Here is an 18,058-nt window from a genome sequence, read left to right on the forward strand (position 1 = left end):
TCTCACAAAACGGGCAGGATGTATGGGGTAAATTCGAAAGTCATAATATTACTTTTATAAAACATTTAATAAATTTCTTGAAGAACTTGAGAAACTCTTCACCCAACAGCAAGATTTAGATTACTCTTTTAGAGAACAAAACCAAAAAGACAGATAAAACATGTGCTTGTTGGCGGGGGGTGGGGGTGGAATTAACAGTGTTCTTAAACATCAATCAACTACTGGATTAGTAAATGATATTGCAGAAATACTATGTTTTCCGAAGTGCAGGATAAATGAGTTACTTTGTAAGATGAAACAATGTTTACAGTCCTATTTACCCTCACTTTTTACTACCTGTAATATTATTAAATTTCAGTCCTAAATTTTTGTTGCTCAGGTTGCAAATCTATGATAAGATGAACATGGGAGGGGAAGACATTTTGACCCACATTTTGGCAATTGCAGTGCCCCTGGAATACGCAGGGGATTAGCTCCAGGCTTCCCTGCAGATAGAAAAATCTGGGAATGTTCAAGTGCCTTATATAAAATGGCATGGAAGAGTCTGCCCTCCAGATCCACAGATTCTGCCTGGATCACAGAATGACAGGTTGTGGGGATGAAGTTACAGTTGGATGGAGCCAGTGGGCCATACTGTATATTTCTGTGACTGTTTTTTTCCATTATAAACTATGTCCAACCTTAAAAGTCAATATGAAAAGGATCTTAAATCCCAACAAACTAAAGTCCAGGACCAGATGGCTTCAGAGGTGAATTCTATCAAACATTTAGAGAAAACTTAACACCCATCCTTCTGAAACTATTCCAAAAAATTGCAGAGGAAGGAACACTTCTAATGTCATCCTAAGAAGCCACCAGCATGTACACCTGATGCCAAAACCAGACAAAGATATCACAAAAAACAAAAGTATAGGCTAATATCACTGATGAACATAGATGCAAAAATCCTTAACAAAATACTAGCAAACCAAATCCAACAATATATTAAAAAGGATCATACACCATGATCAAGTAGAATTTATCCCAGGGATGCAAGAATTTTTCAAGATCCACAAATCAATCAATGTGATACACCATATTAACAAACTGAAGAATAAAAACCGTTTGATCATCTCAATAGATGTAAAAAAGCTTTTGATAACATTCAACATCCATTCATGGTAAAAAAGCTCCAGAAACTGGGAATAGAGGGAACATAACCCAACATAATAAAGGCCATATAAGACAAACCCACAGTTAACATCATACTCAATGGTGAAAAGCTGAAAGCATTCCCTCTAAGATCAGGAACAAGACAAGGATGCCCACTCTCACCAGTTTTATTCAGCATAGTTTTGGAAGTCCTAACCACAGCAATCAGAGAGAAAAAGAAATAAAAGAAATCCAAGTTACAAAGGAAGAAGTTAAACAGTCACTGTTTGCAGATGACACAATACTATACATAGAAAATCCTAAATATGCCATCAGAAAACTACTAGAGCTAATCAATGAATTTGGTAAAGTTGCAGGATTCAAAATTAATATACAGAAATTGGTTGCATTTCTATACACTAACAACAAAATATCAGAAAGAAAATGTAAGGAAACAATCCATTAACCATCACATCTATAGGAATAAAGTACCTAGGAATAAACCTGCCTAAGGAGGCAAAACTTTTTGTATACCAAAAACTGTAAGATGCTGATGAAAGAAATTAAAGATGACACAAATAGATGGAAAGATATACCATGTTCTTGGATTGGAAGAGTCAATATTGTTAACATGACTGTATTACCCAAGGCAATCTACAGATCCAATGCAATCCCTATAGAATTACCAATGGCATTTTTCACAGAACTAGAACAAATATTTTTAAAATTTGTATGGAAACACAAAAAGCCCCAAAGAGTCAAAACAATCTTGAGAAAGAAGAATGTAGCTGGAGGAATCAAGCTCCCTGACTTCAGACTATACTACAAAGCTAGAGTCATCAAAACAGTATGGCACTGGCACAAAAACAGACACATTGATCAATGGAACAGGGCAGAAAGCCCAGAAATAAACCCATGCACTTATGGTCAATTAATCTACAACAAAGCAGGCAAGATATACAATGGAGAAAAGACAGTTTCTTCAATAAGTTGTGCTGGGAAAACTGGGCAGCTACATATAAAAGAATGAAAATATAAATTCTCTAACACCAGATACAAAAATAAACTCAAAATGGATTAAAGACCTAACTTTAAGAAAAGAGACTATAAAACTCCAAGAGGAAAACATAGGCAGAACACTCTTTGACATAAATTGCAGCAATATCTTTTTGGATCCATCTCCTAGAGTAATAGAAATAAAAACAAAAATAAACAAATGGATCTAACTAAACTGAAAAGCTTTTGCATAGCTAAGGAAACCGTAAACAAAATGAAAAGACAACCTACGGAATGCAAGAAGATATTTGCAAACCATGTGATCAACAAAGGCTTAATTTCCAAAAGACACAAATAGCTTATACAACTCAATATCAAAATAACAAACAACCCAATCAAAAAATGGGCAGAACACCTAAATAGACATTTCTCCAAAGAAGACATACAGATGGCCAACAAGCCTGTGAAAAGATGCTCAACATTGCTAATTATTAGAGAAATGCAAGTCAAAACTACAATGAGGTATCACCTCACACTGGTCAAAATGGACATCATTTAAAATAACAAATGTTAGAGAGGGTGAAGAGAAAAGAGAACCCTCCTACACTGTTGGTGGGAATGTAAATTGGTGCAGCCACTGTGGAGAACAGTATGCAGATTCTTTAAAAAATTAGAAACAGTCACCATATGATGCAGCAATCCCACTCCTGGGCATATATCTGGAAAAGACAAAAACTCTATTTTGAAAATATACATGCACCCCAATGTTCAAAGCACCACTATTTACAACAGCCAAGACATGGAAGCAATTCAACACCCATTTATGATAAAAACCCTCCAGACAGTAGGCATAGAGGGAACTTACTTCAACATAATAAACGCCATATATGACAAACCCACAGCCAACATCGTTCTCAATGGTGAAAAACTGAAACCATTTCCTCTAAGATCAGGAGCAAGACAAAGTTGTCCACTCTCACCACTATTATTCAATATAGTTTTGGAAGTTTTAGCCACAGCAATCAGAGAAGAAAAAGAAATAAAAGGAATCCAAATCCGAAAAGAAGAAGTAAAGCTGTCACTGCTTGCAGATGACATGATACTATACATAGAGAATCCTAAAGATGTTACCAGAAAACTACTAGAGCTAATCAATAAATTTGGTAAAGTAGCAGGATACAAAATTAATGCACAGAAATCTCTTGCATTCCTGTACACTAATAATGAAAAATCTTAAAGAGAAATTAAGGAAACACTCCCATTTACCACTGCAACAAAAAGAATAAAGTACCTAGGAATAAACCTATCTAAGGAGACAAAAGACCTGTAGGCAGAAAACTATAAGACACTGATGAAAGAAATTAAAGATGATACAAACAGATGGAGAGATATACCATGTTCTTGGACTGGAAGAATCAACACTGTGAAAATGACTATACTACCCAAAGCAATCTACAGATTCAATGTGATCCCTATCAAACTACCAATGGCATTTTTCACAGAACTAGAACAAAAAATTTCACAATTTGTATGGAATGCAAAAAGCCCCGAAGAGGCAAAGCAATCATGAGAAAGAAAAACGGAGCTGGAGGAATCAGGCTTCCGGACATCAGACTATACTACAAAGCTACAGTAATCAAGACAGTATGGTACTGGCACAAAAACAGAAATATAGATCAGTGGAATAGGATAGAAAGCCCAGAGATAAACCCACACACATATGGTCACTTTATTTTTGATAAAGGAGGCAAGAATATACAATGGAGAAAAGACAGCCAAAGTGGTGCTAGGAAAACTGGACAGCTACATGTAAAAGAATGAAATTAGAACACTCCCTAACACCATACACAAAAATAAACTCAAAATGGATTAAAGACCTAAATGTAAGGCCAGACACTCTAAAACTCTTAGAGGAAAACATAGGCAGAACACTCTATGACATAAATCACATAAAACACTCTATGACAAAATTCACAAAAGATCCTTTTGGACCCACCTCCTAGAGAAAGGGAAATAAAAACAAAAATAAACAAATGGGACCTAATGAAACTTAAAAACTTTTGCACAGCAAAGGAAACCATAAAAAAGACAAAAAGACAACCCTCAGAATGGGAGAAAATATTTGCAAATGTAGCAACTGACAAAGGATCAATCTCCAAAATTTACAAGCAGCTCATGCAGCTCAATATCAAAAAAACAAATAACCCGATCCAAAAATGGGCAGAAGACCTAAATAGACATTTCTCCAAAGAAGATATACAGATTGCAAACAAACACATGAAAGAATGCTCAACATCACTAATCATTAGAGAAATGCAAGTCAAAACTACAATGAGGTATCACCTCACACTGGTCAGAATGGCCATCATCTAAAAATCTACAAACAATAAATGCTGGAGAGGGTGTGGACAAAAGGGAACCCTCTTGCACTGTTGGTGGGAATGTAAATTGATACAGCCACTATGGAGAACAGTATGGAGGTTCCTTAAAAAACTAAAAATAGAACTACCATATGCCCCAGCAATCCCACTACTGGGTGTATACCCTGAAAAAACCATAATTCAAGAAGAGTCATGTACCACAATGTTCACTGCAGCAATATTTACAATAGCCAGGACATGGAAGCAACCTAAATGTCCATCGACAGATGAATGGATAAAGAAGATGTGGCACGTATATACAATGGAATATTACTCAGCCATAAAAGGAAACGAAATTGAGTTATTTGTAGTGAGGTGGATGGACCTAGAGGCTGTCATACAGAGTGAAGTAAGTCAAAAAGAGAAAAATAAATACCATATGCTAACACATATATATGGAATGTAAAAAAAAAAAAAAAAAAAAAGGTTCTGAAGAACCTAGGGGCAGGACAGGAATAAAGACACAGACGTAGAGAATGGAACTGAGGACACGGGGAGGGGGAAGGGTAAGCTGGGACGAAGTGAGAGAGTGGCATGGACTTATATATACTACCAAATGTAAAATAGATAGCTAGTGGGAAGTAGCCGCATAGCACAGGGAGATCATCTCGGTGCTTTGTGACCACCTAGAGGGGTGGGATAGGGAGGGTGGGAGGGAGACACAAGAGGGAGGAGATATCGGGATATGTATATGTATAGCTGATTCACTTTGTTATAAAGCAGAAACTAACACAGCATTGTAAAGCAATTATACTCTAATAAAGGTGGTAAAAAAATAAAAAGACATGGAAGCAACCTAAATATCCACTGACAGAGTGATGGATAAAGAAGATGTGGTACATATACACAATGGAATATTACTCAACCATAAAAAAAGAATGAAATAATGCCACTTGCACACATGATGGACCTAGAGATTATCATACTAAGTAAGCCAGGCAAAGACAAATATATAATATCAACTCTATGTGGAATCTTAAAAAAATGATACAAATGAACTTATATACAAAATATAACTAGACTCACAGACATAGAAAACAAACTTCCAGTTACCAAAGGGGAAAGGGGGGAGGGGTAAATTAGGAATTTGGGATTAAGAGATAAATACTAATATATATAAAAGAGGTAAACACTATACTTTATAGCACACGGAACTATATGCAATGTGTTGTAATAACCTATAATGGAAAATAATCTGAAAAAGAATATATATATGCTTTTATATATATATATGAGAAATATGTGTATATATATATATATATACACATACACACATATATAAGTGAATCACTTTGCTAAACAATAGCACACACCTAAAACATTGTAAATCAACTATACTTCAATAAAAAAAAATGATTCCTCAGGATGGGGTCCAAAAAAAAGCCATACATATTATGATATGCTACATATCAAAGATTTGGACACAGCTAACAAACTGAACGTTATTTTGAGAAGAACAGAGGTAATTAAGGATGAGAGAGATTTATACAAGATTAAGATAATAACTCAAAAATAGTAATTAATTACAGTTAAGTGATGGCAAAATAATCACTAAAATAACTTGAACATGAAAAAATTAAGGCAGAAGTAAATTGATTATAATAGTATAAATTTGCACAAGAAGCTTAAATGAAACATTAGGTAAAAAGATAATGATAAATTTAACTAGACTGATACTCATCTTTCAGAAGTGATTTTATTCATGTAAAGTCTATTGCATTTTTATCATTTTTAAGATCTGAAATAAACTTAATAAACATCATTTAATTTTTCTTGATGGTAACCAGGAAACAAATCCTAATAAGCTCAGGTTTTCTGTGAACAGAATGAGCCCAAGGAAAGAGAAGTATATCTTGAGCCCTCCCAAAAATATCAGTAAGTGAAGATGAGAGAACATTAATCAAGATCTTTAGTTTCTCATATTTGCACTTGAGAGAATGCATCCCATTATTTTTGCTTTAGTTTTTTGCTTAGGTAGAAAATATATATAAACACTCCAATTTCACAGTTCCCAGAATAAAATAATAACACCTTTCTCATTGTTCTTGTCTCTTAACTCCTCTTTCTCATGTCCTTCCACTGATACTCTCTTTTATCATATCAACATCTTCTTCACCCCTCCCAATATTTTCCTTCATTTCTCCTCACTTGAATCTTTGTATATTGGAAATAATTATTGCTACAGCAGATTATCCCTTGAAATCCCCTCCAGTTATTAAATCTACAATATAATTATTTTTTTTCATATTACCCTCCCATTAACTTACTCCTTCTCATAAATGTACCAAAATTATGAGAAACTTAAATAATCAAAAGAATCTTAAAAATCAATAAACACATGGAGGACTTCCAGTTTCTGGTTCCACATATGAGGAGCTTGGAAGTCACCACTCCATGCTAACAATAATTAAAAAGCTGAAAACACTGAGAAATCAATGACTTTTCTTGGATTCATAAGGGAGGGTAGAACACCAGGCAAACTGTTGTTGCCCCCAAGACTGGAGAGACAGACAGTGGAATACAGAGCTTCCTAGAGCTTAAACTCACAAATGCAAACTACCAGAGTGGGAAGGGGAACTAGTGCCAGAGTAAGAAAACCTAAACTGTAATTGACAAATTACTGGAAGTTTAGTGTGTACAAGTCTGAAAGTTAAAAACTCCAGGGGGACCCAGTCATGGGGAGGGGTGCCCCATAAAATTGTAAGACTTACCTTCAGGAGCTTGACCACGTTCCCACAGAAAATATTGGAGAAAAATCTCCTTACGCTTCTGACGGGGAAGGAAGCAGGAGCCATTTTGAAACAGGCCAGAGCACCTTTGTTCTTCTTAACAAGGCCTGACCTCAGGGGAAACTAATTAAACTGCTGGGGTATAATCAGAGCCCAACTGACTCAGGAAAAGGAAAATAACCAACAGTAGTCAGCTGTAGACTTCCATGTGTGAAAAGGGAAATACCCAACTCCAGCCCATTCTAGCCATCCTGTCCCATGTAAGGCGGGGTGGGGTGGGGAGGGAGAGACAGAGAGAGAGAGAAACTTGTAAAGTTCACAGAGGCATAGACTGACCAAAACTGAGACCTAATCATGAAACTATATAATAGTTCCCCTCCCCCCATATCAGCACATAACTAAAGGCCTACTGACTTAGTTCTTTTCACCTGATACATCATGTTTAGCTATCAAGAAAAAGTTACAAGGCATACTAAAAGGCAAAATACAATTTAGAGAGACAGAGCAAGCATCAGAACCAGACATAGCAGGGATGTTAGAATTATCTGATTGGGATTTAAAACAACTATATGAATATGCTAAGAGTTTCAATGGATAAGGCAGATAGCATGCAAGAACCTATGGGCAATGTGAGCAGAGAGATAGAAATCCAAAGAACCAAAAAAAAAAAAAAAAAAGTGCTGGAGATGAAAAACACTGTAACAAAAATGAAGAATGCCTTTTGATGGGCTTATTAGAGACTAGGCACGGAAGAAAAAAGAATCTCTGAACTTGAGGATCACACAACAGAAACTTCCAAAACTGAAAAGCAAACGGAACAAAGACTGAAAATAAAGAACACGGTATCTAAGGACTTGTGGGACAGCTACCAAAGGTGTACCATACACATAATGGTAATACCAGAAGAAGAAGAAAAGAAAGGAAGAAAAGAAATATTTGAAACAATAATGACTGATAATTTGCCCAAATTAATACCAGACACCAACCCACAGATCCAGGAAGGCCAGAGAACACAAAGCAGGGTAAGTGCCAAAAAACAACACCTATGCCTATCATTGTAAAATTACAGAAAATCAAAAAAAAGAAAGAATCCTGAAAGAATTCAGAGGAAAAAAACACCTTATCTACAGAGGAACAAATATAAGAATTGCATTCAATTTCTCCTCAGAAACCATGCAAGTAAGAAGAGAATGGAGTTAAATATTTGAAGTGTTGAGAGAAAAATCCCACCAACCTAGAACCTGTTCCCTGTTGAATTATCTTTCAAAAGTAAAGGAGACATAATGACTTTCTCAGGCAAAAATTTGGAAAATTTATTGTCAGTAGACCTGCCTTGTAAGAAATGTGAAAAGAAGTTCTTCAGAGAAAAGGAAAATAATATATATCAGATACTCAGCTATCCGTGAATAAATGAAGAGCACTGAAGAAGGAATAAGGGAAAGTAAAATGAAACTTTAATTTTACTTATTTGATCTAACAGATAAGTTTGTTCAAAATAATAATAGCAACAATGTATTTGATTAGGTATCCCTATTGCATTTTATATATTTATATTTATATATAATACAAACATATATATGTTTAAGTATTACATATAATATATAATACATAAGAATGCCTAATCAAATACATTGTTGCTATTATTTTATTATTTTATATATATAGATACACACATATGCTTATATACAAGTAAAATGAATGAAAACATTGATACAAGAGATAGGAAGTAGAAATTAGAATTATTTTGTTATTATAAGGTACTCACCTATCCATATGACTGTCCAGTGTTATTTGAAAGTGGACTTCAATTAGTTGTAAGTGTATACTGGAGTAGCTGGAGTAACTCTGGAGTAGCCACTAAAAAAAAGGAAAAAAAGAAGTTTATCTGATATCTAAGAAAGAAGAGAAAATGAAATCATATAAATGTTCAGTTACAAGCCCAAAAGGCATAAAAAGAGTAGAAGACAAAAATATGAACAAAGAACAAGGACAATAAATAGAAAACAGTAACAAATATTGTTGATATTAATCCAACTACATCACCAATCACTTTGAGTGCCAATGGTTTAAAAGTACCAATTGAGGGGCTTCCCTGGTGGCACAGTGGTTAAGAATCCACCTGCCAATGCAGGGGACACAGGTTCGAGCCCTGGTCCAGGAAGATCCCACATGCTGTGGAGCAACTAAGCCCATGTGCCGCAACTACTGAAGCCCGCACGCCTAGAGCCCATGCTCTGCAACAAGAGGAGCCACTGTGATGAGAAACCCGTGCACCACAACAAAGAGTAGCCCCTGCTCACAGCAACTAGAGAAAGCCCGCGTGCAGCAACAAAGACCCAACACAGCCAAAAATAAATAAATAAATATTTTTTAAAAAGTACCAATTAAAAGACAGAGATTGTTAGGATGTATCAAAAACAAGACCTAACTATATGTTGTTTATAACAAACCCACTTAAATATAAAGACACATAACAATTAAAAGTAGATGGATGGAGAAAAATATACCATGCTATTAACACTAACCAAAAAAAGTAGAATTTGCTAAATTAATTTCAGACAGAGCTGACTTCAAAGCTAGTAAATTTATCATAAATAAAGAAGGGAATTATATTATGATAAAGGGGTGAATCCTCCAAGAAGATATAACTTAATGTGTATGTGCCTAACAACAGAGCATCAAAATACATGAGGCAAAAACTGACAGAACTCCAAAGAGAAATAGATGACTCCACTATCGTAGTTGGGGACTTCAACGTGCCTCTATTTGAAATGGACAAACCAGCAGGCAGAAAATTAGTAAGGACATTGTTGAACTCAACAATGCCTTTAATCAACTGGATATAACGGGCATCCATAGACTACTTCATACAACAACAGCAAAATACCCAGTTTTCTCAGGTTCACATAGAATATTCACCAAGATAGACCACATTCTGGGCCATAAAACACACGTTAACAAATTTAGAAGAATGCAAATCATACGATGTCTGCTCTCAGACCACAATGGAATTAAACTAGAAATCAATAACAGAAAAGACAACTGGAAGATCCCCAAATATGCAGAGATTAAACAACACCCTACTAAATAACACATGGGTCAAAGAAGAAATATCAAGAGAAATTTTAAAATACTTTGAACTAAATGAAAACAAAAACACAACTTAGCAAAATTTGTGTGATACAGTAAAAGGCATTCTTAAAGGGAAATTTAAAGCATGGAATGAACAAACTAGAAAAGAAGATTTCTTATTAAACTAAACATGCTCTTACAATATGGTATAGCACTCATGCTCCGTGGTACTTACCCAAAGGAGCTGAAAGTTATACCCACACAAAAACCTGCACGTGGATATTTATAGTAGCTTTATTCATAACTGTCAAAACATGGAGGAAACCAAGATGTCTTTATTATTCAGTACTAAAAAGAAATGAGCTATTAAACCATGAAAAGACACAGAGGAACCTTAAATGCATATTACTAAGTTAAAGAATCCAATATGAAAAGTCCATATTTTTTGTGATTCCAGCTATATGACATTTTGAAAAAGGAAAAACTATGGAGACAGTAATAAGATCAGTGGTTGACAGGGTTTTAGATGGGAGCAGAGGAGGAGAGATGACTAGGCAAAGCAGAAAGAATTTTTAGGGCAGTGAAAATACTTTGTATGATACTATGATGATGGATACATGTTATTATACATTTGTCCAAAACCACAGAATGTACAATACCAAAAGTGAACTCTAAGGTAAGCTATGGACTCTGGGTAATGATGATGTGTCAATGTACGTTCATCAGTTTTAACAAATGTACCATTTTAGTAGGAGATGTAGATAATGGGGGAGACTATGCATGTGTTGGGGGGTGGGCAATATACAGGAAATCTCTGTACTTTCCCCTAAATTTTGCTGTGAACCTAAAACTTCTCTAGGAAAATAAAATCTTTTAAAAAATTAAAAATTAAAATAAATATTTATAAAGGAAGACCGTCAATAAAGACAAATGATAATATATTTGATGAGAGTGCTCTACCTTCCTCTCCTGGTGTCACTTGGAGAACTGAAAGACAAATCAGTTATTCATTTCTTCATTTTTTGATATTATTTTGTTTGGATGAGTCTCTCCACCTACAAATAATAGCTGAATGAACTTATCATTGCTTTGTTTATTAATGTTTCAGACAAGATGGGGGGGTTAAGGGTGGTATGGCCATAGACTATTAATGTTTCATTACTAAGTCCTTAATACATGTGGAAGTTTAATGTAATTTTGCTGAGAAATGATCACTTCTACTTTGTCTGTTTCATTCTTTTCTCTCCTTAGAATTATTAGACAGAAAAAAAAAAAAAAACCCAGCTCTTGAAGCACATTCTAGATGTTCAGGAATATATCTTAACCAAAAGCTGCCACGTTAAAAAATAATTTTATTAAAAAAAATTTTAGAGGTGGTTCTGGTTACTGTCAAGATTGAATAAGCAATATTCACCCTGTCTGAATTCAATTAAACACCTTGGAAAAAATGCATAGAGCAACTATCTGAGGACTTTGGAGAGTAATGGCAGTTGGTGGATTGAGGAAGGAAAGCAGAAAGTAATGTATCATGGAACCGGTAGTGAGTTTCTCATTTCCTTTCCCCTGATCGCTCCTGATCTTCACTGAAACCAAGAACTGTGCACTAGATGCTGACAGAAAGAGTTCCAGGAGAAAATGTCTATTTCTAGTCCATCCAAAGAGTAGGAAAAGAGGGCCCTGTGAGATAGTAACGTAAATCCTTTTTTAACAAATTCTCTCTGGCTCTGACTTCTAAGCAAGCCTGTGGTACTAGTGGCAGCAATAGTATCAATGGCTGGATGAGGGCCTAAAACTCAAAGGGAGAGGAATTTTTTCCCTTGACCAGAGGAAGTGTGGTCTCAATAGCATGGGGAGAATGCCCATTGCTTTATTTTCTCTCTATACCCTCTCACCACTTAGCTCTGGAGGCAGACACACTTTCAGGAATGCATGGCACTGTAGGGAAATTAAAGCCACAGCTTTTTATAAAGAGGACCAGAAAAGGGGGTGGGGGGCTCTGAGAGTCAGAAATGGTTGGGAGCATACAGAGAGAAGGGAGATCAAGAAAGCAATACCCTAAAGTTTTGTATTAGCTCTTTCACTTACCCTCGAACTACTAATGCGTGGATCCAACCCTAAACAGCGTACAAAAGCGTTGGAGAACTGAACTATGCGTTTCGACAACCACCCTGGTCTCATACTGGCTATTGGGTAGCACTTTGAAACTGAACAGACATTGAAATTACAGCCCACAGAAGGCATGTAGGGACTTTCTGCTTGAATCTAACAAATGCTACCAAACATTTAAAGAAGAAATAATACTATTTTATTTTACACAGTTTCTTCCAGAAAATAGGAGGCAACACGTTCCAATTCAACTTATGAAGCTAACTTTAATACCAGAACTAGAGAAAGTACAAGAAAGTGAAACTACGGATCAATGTTTCTCATGAAAATAGATACAAAATCCTCAACAAAATATAAATTGACTCAAGCAATATATAAAAAGTCTTAATCCATGATCAAGTGGGGTTAATACCAGGAATGTAAGGTGATTTAAATATTCAAAAAGTAAACAATGTAATTCATCGTATTAACTAAGAAAAGCCACACGATCCTATCAGTTGATGCAGAAAATCATTTGACAAAAATTCAACATCCATTCACGATTAAAAACAAAAAAAATCGCTCAGCTAACTAGCAAGAGGGAGTTTCCTTTTCCTGATAAATGGAACCTACAAAATACCCATAGCTAACATCTTATATAACTATGAAAGACAGAATGCTTCTCTCCGAATCTTGGGAAAAAAAGAAAAGATGTCTACTCAGACCACTCCTAATCAATACAGTACTAGAAGTCCAAGTCAGTGCAATAACAATGCAAGGAAGAGAAATATACCCACATCCAGTTTCTCCTATTAACACCTTATGGTATATTTGTCACAATTAATGAACCAATATTCATACATTATTGTTAACTAAAGTCCACACTTTCTTCAGATTTTCTTAGTTTTTATGTAACATCCTTTTTCTGTTCCAGGATTCCATTCAGGATAGTGATCATGTCCATTTATGCTCCTCTTGGTTGTGAGTTTTTCACTTTCCTTATTTTTGATGACCTTGACAGTTTTGAGTACTGGCTACAGAGTTTATGGAATTACCCTTGGGATTGGGATTTTTTCACAGTTGGCCCAGGGCTTATGGGTTTTCCTAAGAAGACTAAAAAGTAAAGTGCCATTCGCATCATCATGTCAAGGGTATATACTGTCAACATGACTTATCACTGTTGAACTATGGTTACTCCATTATAACTTCAATTTGTCATCAATTACATATGTGTTTTGCAAATATTTTCTCCCAATTTGTGGCTTACATTTTCATTGTCTTAAGTGCTTATCACAGAGCAGAAATTTTTAGCTTTAATAAAGTCCAACTTTTTCTTTTTCACGATCATGCTTTTGGTAATACATCTAAAATCTCATCACCAAATTGAAGCTCAAATGTTTTCTTCTGTGTTTTTTTTTCTATAGGTTTTATACTTTTGTGTTTTATCTTTCTGTCAATGATCCATTTTGAGTTAGTTTTGTGTAAGGTATAATCTAGGTGTATATTTTTTGCTTATGGACATTCAATTTTTTCAGCACCATTTGTTGAAAAAATTTACCTTTTCCCTTTTGGATTGCTTTGCACATTTGCCAAAAATTAGTTGACTCTATAGGTGTGCATCTATTTCTGGGCACTTCAGCACTATGCTTGGGGGCCATTTTAAACAGTGAAATTACCAAAAAATAGGCAAAAATGAAAAAATGTGGCACTTAATAGACTGAGAAAAGGACAATTTTTATAGTATGAGAGCTGACATTGTTTGACCTCATTTCAGAATGTGCATGTCAGGCAATTCAAATTTTTCACCATTGTGCATGTCTGTAAATGACCATAGGAAGATGGCTTGTATTGATTTGGGAGTTACAAATTAAGTTTTATCAAGAAGGCAAATGTGCAAATAATGAGGATTGATTGTATTTTTAAATCACATATCCACGGAAAGACTTATATCCCAAATATAGAAGGAACTCTCAAACTCAATAGCAAAAAATCAAAATTTTAATTAAGAGGGCAGGGGAGAGGCAAAAGCTTTGAACAGACATTTTGTCAAAGGAGACACAGGAATGGCAGATGAGCACATGAAAAGACACTCAACATTATATTAGTACTAGAGAAATGCCAATTAAAAGCACAATGAGCTACCAGAACACACCTATTAAACAGCTAAAACAAACAAACAATACAAAATAAAACAGACAATACCAAATGCTCTGAAGAATGTAGACGATTAAATACCTCATATATTGCTGGTGGAAATGAAAAGCATGCAGCTACTCTGGAAAACAGGGTGTCAAGTTTCCTATAAACTTAAAAATGTACTTACAATATGACTCAGTAATCCCATTCCTAGTTAGTTATCCTAGAGATATTAAAACTTAGGTAAAAAATAAGTATAGCAGCTCTACCATAATCACCAGAGACTGAATAGTCCAGAGGTACCTCAATGAATAAGTGAATCAAACAAAATGCAGTACAATGGAATACAAGGGAATACTACTCGGGCATAAAAAGAAATGAATCATTAGAATGTGCAACAATATGGACGAATGTCAAAGGCAGTTGACAAAGGTGTGCTCAGTGAAAAAAGGCAGTCTCAACAGTTACATACTGTGTGATTTCATTTTTATGACACTCTGGAAAAGGTAAAACAATAGAGACAAAAACAGATCAGTGGTTGCCAGGGCTGAGCCATGAGGAGACAGTTTGACTACAAATAGACAGCAAGAAAAAATTTGGGGGGAGGGGTGGTTACAGAATGGTTCTGTATTCTGCTAGTGGAATTACTTATGCAAATCTCTGAATGTATTAAAATTAAAAACTGTGCATCAAAAAAGTCAATTTACCGGTATTTAATTTAAAAATATTAGGATCATAAAAATTCTATGGTTGGAAAATATTCAATATATCATTCTTGTTTTATTCTCTTTCTCTTTTTGCATGCACTATTTTAAATAAGGAAAATACACAGTGTTTTAACACATCCAAATTCTCTATCAGTGACAGAATTCATTAACTAACATATTGTTTGTTTGTGTATACAATATATAAAATTTGGTAACTTCTCCCAATTCTTGTGACCCTCTTCTGCACCACTGTGCACTCAAAGAAATGTGGTTAAAATCTACCACCTAATTTTATGGGTCCAAGCCCTGAAATCACTTCTTAAATAGTACAATCTAGTATTAAATTTATCCAGATTTAGGAGAACTGTCACTCTTGAGTTAAAAAAAAATTTTTTTAACAGACTTTCAAAACAATCAATATTTCTTTCCTTATGTTTAATTTGAACTCTTAACAAAATGACATTTACATTTTCTTTCATTTTGAATTTTAAAGGTTGACTTTTATGCTATTAATCCAAGTGGCTTGTGGGTATGGATGATTTCCCTAATAAAATGCCACTCCTACTATATTCTACACAAATGCATTGTTAATTATAAGAGGGGTTAGGACACCAGCTCTTTGAGGGAGAACCAAGAAGACCCCAAGATTGCTGACTGTAACCTTCCTCATTTATAAGAGGATTCTTTCTATCAGGAAAAGCTCCTTTAAAGCAGAGATGGCACATAAATTTGGATGGCTTTTTACAAACTGTTTACAACATCTCCAAAGCACTTTTCTTTAGGTTTTCCTAAAAGTAACCACTTTGGGGAAATCAAAGAATCCTGATGCTTTCCCTAAAGGAGATATTCTTTACTCTATATAATACTTTAGATATGTTTCACAGTTTTGATAAAAATGTTATTAGCCTCTTCCTTAATATTATCATTTCTAATGTTATGTCTCCACCCTTCAGCTTTTCCTAGTAAGGGCTTTCAAGAAGCACCTGTCAGTTAACTCAGGATGTAATAACAAGGTATTTTCAGTCCATGAATAAGTCCTATTGGATCTCCCACAATTTGTTCACCTTGGTTGTCATCATGATACTTAAAAACAGACCTTACATTTTAATAAAAGGCTAATTTATCCTGACCAAAGGTGAAATCTGTCTTCTAACTCTTGCATTGTTAACTTATACATACATTCAGGTTAGACTCATTCATTCTCTAACATATCATTATATACGTATGAATATAGCCCAAGTTTTTTAAAAACTTCTTTGACAATAGCAATATATTCATAACCATTTATATTACATAAATTTAATTCTATTTTTAATTTGTTTGTAAAAAAAAGTTAGCCTTTCTCACATAATTTGTCAAATTTTCTTTGTTTCATAAATGAACACTTTGCCCTTGCCACGCAACAGAAAGGCTATTCGGGGCAGTGTAAGGGCTTGAACGCTGGCAGAATTAGGTCCAAATCTTTGGACAGATTACTTAACTCAACTTCTGTTTCCTCATTTCTCAAATGGAGAATATAAGATTTGTCTTGCAGGGATGTTATAGGAAAAGGACTCGGTCCATTGGTTGGCGATGGTTGGCCACAATTAATGGCAACTATTTGAAACATCAATTACTTCTGCTGCCTACATTTTTTTTTTTTCCAAAAGAGAACTTGGCTCTCTTAATATATGTTCTTTGGTCTATTATCAAAGAAAACTTTGCTCTTGCAATAAGTATTTACATACTTTAGAGATTTTCTTCCTTAAAAAGCAAAAACAACAAAGAAATTGCCATATTGAAAAAAATACACCCTTCAAAATCTCAAAATACTTCTACTGCTAAATGTCAAAATGATTACAATCAGATTTTAAATTAAAAACTGTATTGACTTTAAAGATTTCAAGTTAATTTTTTTTTTTGCAATGTTCTTTAAACATTGGGTTTCTTTTCACCATAAACAATGCTTTTGTTATTGAGTATGCTTTTCCTTATGGTGTAACCATGATTTATAAAATCATTTATGTTATAAATGAATAGAATACATACAGGTATTAATTTTAGTTTTTAATTTTGACTCTTCTAAGATTTTAAAAATCCTCTGCCTTGTTTCACCATTAGAGAAAACTAACCTAGCACTTCTATTTTAAATTTAAATGTATTTTTTATCAATATATGCGTATTAAAATTAGTCAATAACATCACTTAGTGTTTTCTTCTCTAAGGTCTGTTTTCTCAAAGTTAAATGGAAATTCTGCTTTTGAGTTACATTTTTTGAGAGATCATTTTTAAAAAGTCCTATACATCTTCTGGCATTTTCTCAAAGAGAAAAAGCCAAGAAAAAAAAAAAAAAGGCTTATTTCAGAGTCAGTGAATTTATAATCATTTCTTTGCTGTTGAAACACTGTCTATGCATTTTTCATACTCTACCACAGGGTGGAGTATTGCTTTAAATATAGGACCTTTTTTACACCATGCATTCCTAACTAGATTCATTCTGTTACATAAACTGTGAAATAAGGTTTTAGTGAATGGTGACAAAATTGGGGTTCTGGAATTTTGAACACTATCAGACTCATTTGAATTACTACTCAGGTATAATTATGAAGAAATATTAAACATTCAATGGCCCCCAACAGAAGAAAGCAATCTATTCTAATTCTGTGTAGATTTTATGACATAGGGTCTTGAAATGGTATTTAATTTTCAATTTACATTTACATTTAAATTTTAATGTAATTTTGTATGTTCTTCTTCAAAGGCAGGAGTCATGGCATAGTGTACTCTTGTGAAGATTGATTAA

Source organism: Balaenoptera borealis (genome assembly GCF_965194805.1).
Source record: "Balaenoptera borealis genome assembly, chromosome: 7".
Taxonomy (NCBI): domain Eukaryota; kingdom Metazoa; phylum Chordata; class Mammalia; order Artiodactyla; family Balaenopteridae; genus Balaenoptera; species Balaenoptera borealis.